This window comes from Chlamydotis macqueenii, chromosome 1 (assembly GCF_036417535.1).
Source record: "Chlamydotis macqueenii isolate bChlMac1 chromosome 1, bChlMac1.mat, whole genome shotgun sequence".
NCBI classification, from domain to species: Eukaryota; Metazoa; Chordata; class Aves; order Otidiformes; family Otididae; genus Chlamydotis; species Chlamydotis macqueenii.
In genome coordinates, this window is record NC_141556.1 from 144,834,623 (window position 1) to 144,849,402 (window position 14,780).

A 14,780-nucleotide genomic window follows, 5' to 3' on the forward strand; every position below is an offset into this window, starting at 1 on the left:
CATCCACTGACTTAGCAAGATTTTTAATAGCAAATCAACCTCTCTTCAAGCTGGGGTGTTGCCAGTTAAGAGAAGAAAGTTCGTCTTCTGCTTTATATGAAAGCTCTGGCTGCCCAGGAGGCAAACGAGCTTTTGATAGCAAAACAAGAGAGTGGTGTCCTGTTTATTTTTTTCATTAATCAAGTAATAAATATTTCAAAACCAAACCAAAAAAAAACCTCTCTGCAGTTATGCTAATTGCATCAGCAATGCTAATTATGTTCATTACACTTTTTATTGCTAAGAATTAGTAAGTTATTTTAGAGGAGTGAGGATACGGACAGATTCCAAGAGGGGTTTTTAAAGTTGTCTGAACAGTAGTTCATCCACTCCTTCCCCCAAAACAAAAAAACAAATACCCTGAAGATCTGGAAAGCAGACTGTCCTCAAACACAGTTGCCATGCTTTGCATTGGAACAAGCTGTCACATGCTTGCCTAAATCTCATTGTAGCTATTGATATATGTCACAACTTCTAGGAGCAGATAAAATATTCAGCACCATAAATGCGATTGCAAGGCCTTTGAGGTCAACAGAAAGGCTTCCTCTAATTTCACCATGCTTCTGCTCACTTTTAGCAACACTTCCCAGATCATAAGTAACGTCTATTACCTATTTATTCCAGTCCATCCCATACTGTAGAGTAGGAAAAATTAACAAGGTACCAAGCATAGTTTTGTGATTGGGAATATCTGGTAAAAGATTAATTTCTTTGTGTATTTTGGAGCTCAAGTATGATAAGCATTATCAATTAATTGTTTAAGTACTACTTATTATATTAAAGGAGTTCAGATTCTAGTAGAAATGATCAGCTGTTTTGCCCAAATAAATATATTCCTGTTAGTGTCAAGACTATTTCCACTGATGTTGGTTTTATAGTTATGACTGTCACAACAGGCAGCACTACCTGCTAATAGAAGAAGTATGGGAGACAGCTGAAAACTAAACTAAAAGCAATGGGAATCCCAAGGCTTCTCTGAACTGGTTTTGAACAAAGAATCTCTCATACGTACCTTGAAACTCCTCCAGATACAGAGTGTGAGCTTTTCTAAAATTATTTCAGATTTTGGGTTTTTAACTTCTGTGTTTCTTACAGCGTGTGACGGCCTGACTTATGAACTTGGCCATACGCTTTCTGAAAATCAAACCCTTCGGCAGCTTACCTAACATACAGCGTCACTTGTCATACTTGAACAGTAGAGCCATGTGGATGGGATATCTAATAGTACCACAAGAAGAACTACTGCCTCTAAAACCAGCCAGAGTTTAAATTATTGCTTAATTAACTGAACTTTAGATAACGCTTAAGCAAGCACAATATTTGCTTGGACAATGTCCCTTACCTTTGCAATGTGGTATCTGGTATGCCTTTGTCCCGGCATTGCAGTCTAATTTAGATGAGCAGGTTTTGTTTTCCCCTGGAATAAGAGAAACCCTAGAAAGTGGCTGCTCAAGCCGAGTTTGCCCTGCACTGCCGTACCTCCAGTGAAGTATAAGGAGAGCACCTCCCTGGTTTTTCCCTAGACAGACCTCCCCAAAGCCACCCAGATCCCTGCTCTGAATCCCTCCTTGGAGGCACTGCTCTCTCTCCTTTGACTCCAGAGGGAGCCTTAGGCTAAACTCTGATTTATCCCCCAGCTTACCACCAGCAGTTGGCTTCTTTCAGATGTCATTGCTCCTGCTGCAAAAACCTGGAGATAAAGTAGCCGTTATTCTAGCTGGCAGAAGGCACACTAGCAAACAGTGTGTGTACTCAGGGCTACGATACATCATGGTAATCTTTAGGCTATTTGTTCTAGTATCGTATTTAAATATATTTCTGTTTCTGTTCTAGCCTTCAAGAGTTAGCACACTTGTCTCCAGGTGCTGATGCTTTTTATATGAATGTACTTGTGAGTCTGGGACAGAGCAGAGGGAGTTTACTAAAGACTTTAAATCCATTCAGCAGTACTCCCCTGGGCATTTCCTCCATCCTTCATCCATGTCAGAGTTTACACAGCCCCTGCATTAGGTTAACCACCTGTCTACAGGTTACTGAGAGCTCAAGCCTGCAGACGTGTGCTGCCAAGTAATGACTTGCTCAGCTGTACCGTTAGATCTTTCGCTTGTGAGAAAGCATCTCACAGATCAGATGCTATATTTGTCTAACAACTAACTGCTGCCTCACACTTCCTCCATCTAAAATGCCAGCGCTGCCACTAGAGACCCCATTTTCCCATCCTTTGAAAATTACTAGAAAAAGGGGAATTTGCAGGCTGTCAGGCAATTAAGAACCTCTCTCCCTACATCCAGGCTTAAATTTTGCTTCAGGTTATACATTTAATCCACAGAGACAGAAGTAATTTGGTACAAAATTCTTCCTGCCTAGGGCTACTCTTAAGAGTTTGCAGTCCAGTAACGTAGGTAGATGCAAAGTATTTAAAATCACTAGCAATGAAGTCTTTCTATCTTTCTTTTTTTTTTTTTCCCTGAGGATATTTAATGTGAAATACACAAACAATCGCAGTAGCAGGAACTGGCATGCAGTAAATCTCCCAGTGCAGGCAGCCTGAGAGCTAGGCTGGAGTCAGGCACTTGTGCTCCTCTTGCTTTCAAAGGTCTTTCTTCTTGGCTAAGCATCTGCAGAGTTTTGATGGAAATTCCCAGCTCAGCTGAGAATGGTCCTGGGACGTGACCCAGAGCAGACTTTGGGCAAGCCCTCTAGGCATCTGCCTCTGATATAAAGACCTGACAAAAGCACTACATCTAACTGCATCCTAGATGGAGGGCAGCCCCCTGTCATGAAAAGGATTTGGGTGCAAGGAGATATCTGTGAGTGCCTTCAAGGCATGGATTCTCCCTAAGCTCTGTGTTTCCTGCCACTGCTCCTGGACAATTGCATGCTGGATGTTCAGAGCTTTGCCCTTCAGAGCTGTCGAATTCCCCTGCTGCTGCAGAGGATGCGTGGGCTGAATTCGCTCTGTCTCACATGGCACATTTATCTGAGCCACCCAATTAGTCCTTCAATCATTGTAGACCCTGTTTATAACCAACGGAAATATATACTATCATCCCGATGGCTTTTTAAAGCCCACATCTAGAGTTCCAAGCCAACATTTTTAGTTTTAATTCTTTGACTAGCTGCAAAACCAGACTCTAGAGAAACTTGTGAGTGATGACAGAGGGAACTGTGTGGGTAGCAGTGCTGCTGCACGGTGCTCTGCAGCTGGAGTTGCCGTGCTTGAAGTTTGTGCATGGCAGGGAGCGCAAGAGAAAAATAATGCCAGAGAAATGGAAATAATTCCTACACTCACCAAGATTTATAGTGTTTTGGCCTAAACTGTTTCAGTTGCAGATGACATAAGACATCCTGCAATGGAAATGATCCCATATCACTGTCAACACTGTACCACTTGCCCACCCTTCGGTATCGGGGAGAGCAAAGTGTGGGCCTACAACTTTACCTTGAAACTCAGGACCAGGTTGGCTGTTGGGAAATAACTTCTGATTGCTGACTGGGACTGGAAAATCGTAACATTACTTCATTTGCAAAAGGGAACAATTTCATGACACGTTTTCCCATGAACTTAACATTCTTGACTTTGACTTATTCTAAGCTGGAAGCTACTGCATCGTTAATTATTTTCAAATTACCATTTAATTTTTCACTATTTAATGTGAAGCATTGAGGTTTTCTGTTGCTATCACTAAAAATACAACACCCATTTGCAGCAGGAAAGTAATTAAGCTCTGTAATAAATGCATTTATAACTGCAAATAATGCAAGGAATTAATAGTGAAACTATCTAAAGGATACCCATAATCTGCTACTAAAGCTTCAGCATTATTTAAAATACTGTCAACAATTACATTTGCAAAGTATGCTTACATTATAATGACATTGATTAGGTATTCTATATGGGCAGTTCATATATTATACATCCATGTATCTCATTTGGTTTGACAAGGCAGTTTTTGGTGAAGCCAATGCTGGAAGAATTTCCTAATGACCTCACTGATGTTAAATTTCTCTTGATCATTGTTTGTTGCAGACCTGTAACACTCTGAATGCAGATGACAGTTTTGACATTCACAAAGATGTAGGTTTAATTATCATCTTGATTACTTGAGCTGGAAATCCAGATGCCTAAATATCATGAAAGGTCGAGTAGAACAAATCCTGATAGTTGTTATCTTTCAGTATTAGAAACATTGCTTGGATTGGGAGGTGACTTAAAGAATAACAACAAGTAATTGGAAAATCAAGGGCTTTCTTCTTTACACAACTCTCTTCCCACATGAAGAGTTGTTTAAACATTGTTTAAACAAGACCCTGGTCATAAAAGATGCAAAAATTTGAGCTAGAGTACCAAAGACATGTAAATTACCTCAAATAAAAGAGAAGAGAAAGGAGAGGTACCCAAGACACCAAGATATATAAAGATCTGATAGTTTTTCCCTGTGTCCCATGGTAGGTAACAGTTTATTGTTGAGAGACTCACATAAAGCACAGCAAGCCTCCTCTTTTACAGCAGAGAAATTGTCAATATCCTTTACTTTTATGTGCATGATTTATAAATCTATTTTCTAAAGCAATTTGAGGGTTGTAAAATCATACCATTATTTAGTACACAACTCCTCGCGGAATCTGGTTTATCAACTGTTAGGTAAAGAGTGGAAAAAAACGTCTGCTAATCACTCATTAAACTAGAATAGATTCAAACAAATTACTGCTATCAAAAGTCCTGATCCAAAGCCCATTATAGTCGACAGAAAAGTTCTTAGAGATTTCAACAGGCTTTGCAGACCACCTGAAGCTAATATTAGCCAGACTGACGGAAAATTTACATCTTAATTGATTAGATAAAGTTCAAGACATAAAAAAATGCCAGAACTTAAGGCATCTATGGGAAAGATCAAAATACAGTAGAGGACTGAAACCTGAACAGAAATTTGTGCAATTTTTCTTTAATCAAGTACATTGCTGCTAGTAAGGTGACAAGCAGCTAGATCGCGTTTTCATTTGTTCATGGATGTCCACAAAACCCAGGCTTTGATTTTAGCAGCAAAATGCTAAACCAGATAAAAAACCTCCAAACCACCCCCAAGAAAATAGAAGCAGAGCACCTCTGGCAGGTCTGATAATTCCCTCCACCTCCAGAGGCAAATTGATGTCCTGCTGCAACAGATAAGTATTTTAATTATTTTTTGTTAATACAAATGTTGTTATCATAATATTAATATTATTATTTTTATTTAATAATACTATAGACATATTACATGCTTTGTTGAAAAGGAAACCTTATATAAGAGCTGACCATGTTTAACCAGGTTACTGTAGCCCAAGCTAGGGGACAGCTCTGATTTAGGAAGTGAAGATTTTTTTGGCCAGAAACTGCTTTCTGATTTACAAAGGTAAAAACAAGACCTAATTCTCGTGCTGGTTCCTGCCCACAGACACCAGCCCAGCAGCCTGCGGGTGAGTTACTACAGGTTTAAATGAGGATGGATAAATCATGACAACCGAGAAGGATGAGAACCTTCCAAAGGTGGGAAGGCAAGGGGGGCTACTCTCATGCTGCTGATAATGTAGCGATTTTGGAATAATTTCTGTTTAATATTTAGGTGGCCTATTTGGAGTTCAGTGCTGACTGGCCTGTCAAATGATCTTGAAAAGCACATTTGGTAACTTCAGCTCTAATAAGAAAAACTGTTGGTAACCGCTGAAACACTGTCTTCACCATTCACCTTTTTCCATTGTAAAGAGATTGTAAAACATGAAGGTAAGAGCTTCAGGGGACTGACTGGATGAGGGTCTGATAGCTAGCTGTGGAAATTTTCAGTGCACTCAGTCCTATTGATAGCTGCTAGCTAACAAAAAGGCTGCCAGCAAGCCCTCCACTCATTTCCATTTTCATTGCCTTTTTTGAGAGCAACACCCGAACATTAGGAGCATCCTGCCTTGTCAAAGCCAGGCAGCCCTGTCACTCACTCCTTTCCATGCAGTGACCAGGCTCTACCTTTAAGTCCCAGAGGTGGCCCCAGTGGCTCCAGCCGAGAGGACGCTGCAGACTCTCGCTGCTCAGGCAGTTAGAAATCTCTCCAGGCTGAATGTATTTATGGCTGATTTTTTTTCCCTTCTTTTGTTCTTTTACCGAAATTGCCTTTTAGCTCAAACAGCCCTTCTCCACCTGGCGTTTACACTTTTGATATACTTCTAGACAGAAATCACATCTTTCTAAATTTTCACTTTGCTGAGCTAAAACAAATTCAGCTATTTTTAGTCACAGCATACTCTTCTCTCCCCGACCACCATCTTAGTCTTTCTCTCACCTGTGGCAGAATAATAATCCTCTTTCTAAATCATAAATGACTGAAATATTATGTACTGTTCCTACTGCCTTTGTTCCTCTGGATCATGTTCTCTCTTGTGTTATTTGGACATGTTGTCCTCATAACCTTTGTCAGTCTCTTCCTCTGCCCAGCTCTTTGCTCATCATTTATTTTGAGACTTCTTTTGTGTCTCTAATTCTCTTCTACCTGTGCTATCCACTTGCCTTCTAATGTAAGGAAAGGAATTCATGTAACACATACTACAAGGAAGGAGAAACCTTGAATTAAAGGTGAAGGGAAAGCTTGCATTTCATCTCACTAGTGAATAATAGAGACCAAGTCTTCAGTATCTTTCATCCAGCTCTACTGACAAGGCAAGAAGAGGTTTTGAAGCGCAGAGAAAACCAGACATCAACAGGTGATGGGTATTTTCCAAGGTGCCACATTTCCTCCACGAGGTCCTGGGTCTCAGACCTAACAGTCCTCTGTTACAATTTGAGCATTGACGTTGGCAGGAAGAGACTCTGAACACTGAATTATCTCAGGGTTTGAAATTGAAGCCATTGTCCTCGCTTGAAGCAAGGTGCTCAGGATGGGGCTGCAGCAGACTGCAGCACCTCCTCTTACCAGCTCAACTAAGCATAAAAACTGTTCAAAAATGTCGCTCTTAATAACCAACCACCCAAGGAAAACCATCAGCAACGGCAACAACCAAGCATGGAGCAGGGTGATGCACTGCACTTGTAACAAATTGCTGGTGTCTCTGGCTGCCCAGTGTGGGTCATGCCCTGCAGGTACAGCTGGCAGCCCAGCGGAGCAGGGCCATTTCAGAAAGCCAAAGAAGCTTTCCTGCCATTGCAGAGACATGTTTGAAAACTCACCACTGAATACTAGCTGACATTTTCGAAAATTACTAAAACTGCCTGCCGTTTCCTTTTCTTTTTTTTCGGTATTCCACTTGCAAGGCTGCATGGAGACATTATTTCCAAAAGGTCCCTGCTGAAATTCAAGCCCCAAGAGATGTTGTGATCCTGCAGCTAGTCATGAGTTGCTGGTGCTGGCGCAAAATGGGGAGATGCTTTTTTGACGGGACAGAATGACGCCGAAGACAAAGCTAAGGACAAAGGCCGTTTAATATAGAGACCTGATCTGTGAGCAGCTGTTGAATAAGTAAACTCTCAGTGTCAGTCGTCTCTACGCCAAATGTCTTTTACTCCCCAAAGGTGTCATGGGCTCACTGCTATGCCCGGGTTTGGGTGCACTAATGCTCAGGATGAGCTGGAGGCACCTCTGTAAGGGAGGTGCCAATTTTGGTACTGAAGGCTGAAGAAGCTGGGGAAAAGAGGTGATCTTTATATGCAGACCTGCTCTTCTGTATCTCTTTTTGCTAAACAAAGCCTCAAAGTCTCTGTCTTTGTCAACAAAATGGGTGGGGAAGATGGGAAAGAAAGTGTCTGGCCTTGACTCCCCTTCCTATAAGGGCATATGCTCCTAGCTCTGGGGAAGCTGATGGATGTCCATCTCCAAAGACCTTAATCTCCCCTTCATCTGAAGGATGATGGAGCTGATGGGACGCCATCCCACCCTGTGTGCCAGGAAAAGCCTCTCTATGTCTCTGGGGCTACTCTACAGCTGATCCTAATGGTGCCTGAAAAGATGCTCTGTAAACGGTCAAGAGCAATTTGTATTATTAAATACATATCTTGTTTGTACTCGTTCTTTTAGGTTTTCCAGCTATACTCTATCAAGGATGAAAGCAACCTTGAAGAGGCAAAAGTTGAGTGCTACACTAAAATTCATTCTCATCAGAGCTGTTACTGGAGGACAAGAGGATTATTTATGTTTTTTCACATAACAGAGTACTTGTCACAGCTGCAGTTGTGGGCTTTTTTAATCTAATTGCTGACTGGAAATGCAAATGACTGTAAAATTTCACAGACACATTTTAAAAATGCAAATTGCATGTGATGACAAAGTAATTTTCACGTAGTATTTTTCGTTGCTCATGAGTAGCATTTTTTATTCGTCTGGGGATATTTCTTTGGGAACTTTGCAGGCAGTTAAAATGCCTAGCTTAAACTATGGAGACACATCCTCACATTGACAAATACAAACACATGTAATATTAGGGATATACTTTGCATATATTGAAGAAAAAATATGTTACAGATAAACATGCTCTCTGCAACCTTAATTCCCATTGCTCTCTATGAATTAATGCAATAAGTTGCACGTCCTGACCTGCATAATTTTTCCTGCAGTACCTACATACCAGCATGAGCCAAAGTTTTAACAATTGTCTGGCTCAAAAGTCTGAATATTTGAAGCTTGGATCCTCAAAAACTTCAGTCAGAAGTCTGAAAATGTAAATTTACCCTCAGGAGCAAGACTCTGTGACCATGGGGTCGGATGCTGGTGTGCAGTTTGGATTAGGCAGCTACTCCATGGTTGCCTGCAGCTGTTGGATTGGATGCAGTGATGCTGGTGGTCCCTCTCTTTCTATTTTTAAAGATCTTGGCCTTTAATGTTTGTGCTGGAGCGTAGCTGTGCACTCACTAAAAACGTAGGATGAATCCCAGTTGTTGGAACAAATTGCTCTCACTGAGAACAAAACCAATCAGTTATTAACATAACATGCCAGTAGGAGGCTTGCCAAAGTTGACTTAGGCCTCCAGGCGATAGTGCTGTGCAAATAGCATTAGATTGCAACTAAAAGCCTGAAACTGAGGAACAGGAGAATTACAGAGCAGATGTGTAGCAAGCAGAAAACTAAAAGAGGAAGACATAAGAAAGATCTGTAACAACGTAGGAAGTTTGTGGCTTCTCTGCAAAAATACTCTGAAAAATGAGCTGGCATGTCAGCAATTTTTCTGTGCACATCCAGTGTACCTGAGAGGGGCTAACTTATTTTCAGAGATACCTGCTCTGCAATTTCTCCAAAAGTCAGATTGCTGGTGTCTGTCTCAGGTTGGGATATCTAATAACAGGCCTCTAAAATTGCTTACTACCTTAGCTGAGATCATGAAAGGAAAACCAGAAACCATTTGCAGACAAATGTAAACTCAAGGCTGATTGAACTACAGCCTTGTTTTTGGCAACATTTCCTGGAGTTTTGTGCCCTCAAAATTTCTGTTCCTCCTGATGAATGGGACCTGAATTTTCAGATTTTTTTTTTTTTCAGATTTTGTTCAGGTGATTCTTTAATACACAGCAGTGCTTAGTCAGTGGATCTAGGATGTTTTAAAGATATTTTTAGGAGGCTTAAAGAAGGATTTACCTTCTGGTTGCTGAAATCTTATATCTGATATATACACACACATAGAGGTAGGAACACTCAAAGGGAGTTCCTGAGAAATACCTGCACCGAGCTGCCTGTGAGTTTTCACTAACTGGAGACAGTATGAGCTTAACTGAAAGCAGAAAAAAACATGACTCCACAGCTCTCATAGAGCCTAACAAATCCTTCTGAGAGGCAGAGCTTGTGAGATTGGCGTGGCTTCCTTGTGGCTCTGAGACGGAGACTCAGGCGAGTAACTTTAGCACCGTACAGCTCTGTTCTGTGCCAGCACACAGCTTGGGTCACCGCTCGTTCAGACGTATCTACACCACGCTCCATTGTGTCATGTAAACATGCCCTTCATGTCCCTTCTGTTACTCTCTGAATGGTGCAAATGTACAGTATAATCAGTTGCATAAAGGCAGAGGTATAAATAACAACAACTGATTAGGAGAACATTGCAATTAATCACAAGAATGTAGGCTCGATGAACGCTGTTGTCATTTTTAATGAACCATACATTATAATTAGAGACACCCGGGGGAATTGTAAGCACTTGCCAGTGCAGGGATGTGGAGTACAAAAGTACTGCATCAAGAGCTTGTTCTCATGCCATTTTGTTGGGCTGTTTGAGATTTCTTCACGAACTGTGAGTTGTGTCTCAGTGATGGCTAGAAAACTGAGAGCAGAAGAAAAGAAAGTGCAAAGAGAAATTAAGAAAAATCAATCTGGACTATTCCTTTATATTTCTGTAGGGCTGCATGTGGTTCCATAGGGTCCGCAAGAACTGTGAATGTAATGCAGAAGAAATCCCTCTGCGACATCCGAATGACAGACACATCTCAAGGGTGGGATACCAAAACAAACACCAGCAAAGAAATGTATTTCCCTCTAAAATCACTAAACTAATACTGACATACCTAGATTTACAGTGGGGGATGTCAGAATGAACAATTCTGCACACCCAACTCTGAAGAAAAGCAGTGTCTGCATAACTCAGCTATATGTGATGGACTGTGATACACATGACCTAAGATATTAGTTATGGTCAACTTTGATGATTCTCCATGTGATTGACTTATGTGATCCACATGCAAAGTTAATTGATTTTCCTATAGAAGGTTCCTGTTTCTTTAATTTGATAACTCATCCATTCTGTGTACCATCCATCAATGTATACTTTTTCAGACAGTCTATTCTTCTGTGATCATTTTCCCAGATAATCTGCTTGTCTGTGGAACATCTATCCAATTATGTTTTACTTCAGGTGTGGATTTACAATATTTTAAGACATAGCAACTTTCTGATATTTTTCCAAGTGTGATTCAGGATAGATTTAATATACTCTTGGTCACACATAGATTCTTCCTTTTGAGTTCCCAGATTTCTCAGGGTTCCTAGAAGTTAGACTTACATAGCAATAGGAAATCAGGCATAGTCAACATGAGTTCACAAAGGGAAAGCCTTGTTTAATTAATTTTATATCCTCTATGATAAGGTCACCCTCCTCATGGATGAAGGGAAGGCAGTGGGTGTAGTTTTTCTGGATTTTAGTAAGGCGTTTCATACTGTCCCTCACAGCATCCTTCTGGTCAAGTTGTCCAACTGTGCGATAAGCGAGTTCACGGTGCACTGGGTGAAGAACTGGCTGAAGGACAGAGCCCAAAGGGTCGTAGTGAATAGGGCTACATCTGGCTGGTGACTGGTCACCAGCGGTGTTCCTCAGGGTTCAATTCTAAGGACAGTTCTATTCAATATTTATGTCAACAATCTGGATGCAGGAGTTGAATGCACCATTAGCAAGTTTGTTGATGATACCAAACTGGGAGGTGCTGTTGACTCTCTTGAGGGACAAGAGGCCTTGCAAGGTGATCTAGATAGATTGGAGCATTGGGCTATAATTAGTGGTATAAAATTTAACAAGTCGAAATTCTGGATTCTGCACATAGGATGGAGTAATGCCAGGCACAAGTATAAACTGGGAGAGGAGTGGCTGGAGAGTGGCCCTGCAGAAAGGGATCTGGGGGTGCTGGTCAACAGCAGGCTCAAGAGGAGCCAGCAGTGTGCCCAGTCAGCCAAGAGGGCTGCATCCTGGCATGCACCAAACACAGCATAACCAGCCAATCAAAAGAAGTGATTATCCAGCTGTATTCAGCATTGGTGCGAGGTCTCATCTTGAGTACTGTGTGCAGCTCTGGGCCTCACAATTTAAGAATGATGTGAAGGTCCTTGAGTGCATCCAGAGGAGGTTAACACAGCTGGTGAGGTTTACACAGCTGGTGAAAAGGCTGGAAGGCATGTCCTGTGAGGACTGGTGAAGCACTTCGGGTTTGTCTAGTCTGGAGAAAAAGAGACTGTCATTGCTCTCTATAGCTTCCTGAGGAAAGGAAGTGGAGAGAGAGGTGCTGATCTCTTCTCCCTGGGATCCAGTGATAAGACTTGGGAATGGCTCAAAGCTGTGCCAGGGGAGGTTTAGACTGGACATTGGGAAGCATTTCTTTACCAAGAGGGTGGTCAAACACTGGAACAGGCTTCCTATAGAGATGGTCGATGCCCCAAGCCTGTAACTGTTTAAGAGACGTTTGGACAACGCCCTTAACAACATACTTTTTGGTATTGTTTTTGGTCATCCCTGAACTGGTCAGGCAGTTGGACTAGCGATCATTGTAGGTCCCTTCCAACTGAAATAGTCTAGTCTAACAACATATGTGCTATTACGTTACATTGCTATAGTATTTATACATGTATTTACTATATACACAATATAAAAATATATTTGTGTATGTCTTATTTCACAAATTTTTATATATACCTTTCTAACTTCTTGTTACTAAAATCTATCTAATTATGGCAAAGTTATCAAACTTGTTTACCTACATTAATATGATTGTTTTCAAGTTACTACACCTTGGATGTCATTTCTAGCAGACTTTCAATCATATTTAAAAGACATCCTGACATTTTGAAGAGTAGGGGAGTAAAGCTACCTTGGAAGTTCCTATGAGATAGCAGGTGGTTTGATTTGTTTAGTCAGACAATATCTATAAGCCTCATACATATACACTAGTGTTCAGATGAAGCAGAAGATTGTTGAGAGCCTGAAGTAAGAGCCTGACAGTGTGGTTAAGTGCTTTTTTCCCCTTGGAGATTACAACTTGCATGAAATGTGACACAGACTAGTCTGAGCTAGGAGGGAAATTTAAGAAGGCTGGAGAATAGAAAAACAACACTTCAAGAGCCTTCCTGAATATTTATCTTGTTTGGGATATATCTGAGATCATCCTTAGGGTCAAAGAAGCTGATGCATCTAATTCAAAAAGTTAAACATGGTTAAGTGCTTTTTCCCTCAGAGGTTCCCTTTCTTCAATTATATATCTGAGAAGAGCCATCAGGCATCGCCCAGAGATATTTTTTTTGTAAGCAGATGTGAGGAATAGAAACAGCACAGTAGTGAGCTTTTGTTTGTGATTGAAAGGTAAATAAAGATCTTAGGTGCACACAGCACTACTTGAGAAGCATGATACAAAAGACCACCTACCATTAACCTCCCTCTGAATTTTAAGAACTTTAGGCACGTTCATTTTCCATTTGACGCACAGCCCAAACTGTCCAAATTTAAGCAGAAGGGCCACAAATCTCCTGCCTTTACCTGTCATCATCCAGAGGTAGTACAACTTGTAATTAGAAAGAAATCAAATCTAAGAGAGGGAAAGGAGGAAGATGGGATGTGTTGTAAAGAGAAAGGTGGATAGAGGTAGTCCTTTTGGTCACAGGCTTTCATCATGCCTATCCACAGTGTCAGTAGATACTGCCTGGCTGTACTGACCTCAAGAGTGATTTTGGAGTGGGCTTCCAATCCAAGCACAGATCATGCTAGTGAAACAGAGCCAGTAGCAGGGTGACTGAATGGATAATGGAAAACAGGGGTTTTTATGGAAAGATATAGATATTGCTTAAAATGGTGGCCACTGCTCCACATTTAGATAAACTTTGGACTCTTAAGTACCTACTTGTAGATCAAGGGGAAGATGGAGAAGACATATGATACCATTGAGGTGATGTATAATTTTTTGCCATTTCCAGCTAATGCAGTTTTTACAAAGGCATTGCACAGAGTTCTCCCTCTATATACATCTCTTTCCCTTTCACACACATGCTCTTTCTACATAACTTGAAAATTACATATATCCCAAGGGGAAGATATCAACAATACCATGGGACTGGTACAAATCTACTCCCACACAGCTGAAGTGAGTGTTTTTGTTGCTTTTGTTGTTTTCTGTTCCCAAAGTGCTCATCATCTGTGGTGGCCCTGGAGAGGAAGCGTGCAAAGATATACGGACCCTTAGGACTAAGTGACAAATGACCATAAGGCTACATTTTGTAACTAGATATTAAAATTTCTGGTTCAGAAAATCACTAGCTTCCATAGCTCATGCACAGTTACAGAAGATTGTGTAAAGTGTCGCAGTTCAGCCCCGATCAGGACCAGACTACGCAGTCTCTCTCTTGCTCCCCCCACCCTCTGAGAGAATAGGAGGAGATGATATAAGAAAAACAGCTCAAGGTTTGAGATAAAGACGGGGAGAAATCCTTAAAGTTACCGTCATGGGCAAAACAGACTCAACTTGGGGAAAACTATTCATTTATTTCTAAAATTAGCAGGAGAATGAGACAGGGAACAAGATAACCTCCCCCCACCCCTCCCTCTTCCCGAGCTTCACATTATCTCTACTACCTTCCCCTCCCGAGCGGCACGGGGGGGGAAAAGGGAATGGGGGTCGCGGTCAGTTCATCACGTGTTGTTTTACGCCGCTGTATGATCGTCGGGGGAAGAACTCCTCGCATTCCTCCTCTGCTCCAGCGTGGGGTCCCTCCCACGGGCCACAGTCCTTCATGAAACTGCTCCGGTGTGGGTCATCTCTTCCACGGGGTGCAGTCCCTCTAGAACAGCTGTCCCAGCGGGCCTTCCATGGGCCACAGCCTCCTTCAGGCCTCTACCTGCTCTGGCGTGGGGTCCTCCACGGGCTGCAGGTGGATCTCTGCCCCTCCGTGGGCCTCCGTGGGCTGCAGGGGGACAACCCGCTCCACCATGGTCTTCACCACGAGTTGCAGAGGAATCTTGGCCAGGAGCCGCGTTACTCCTCCCCCTC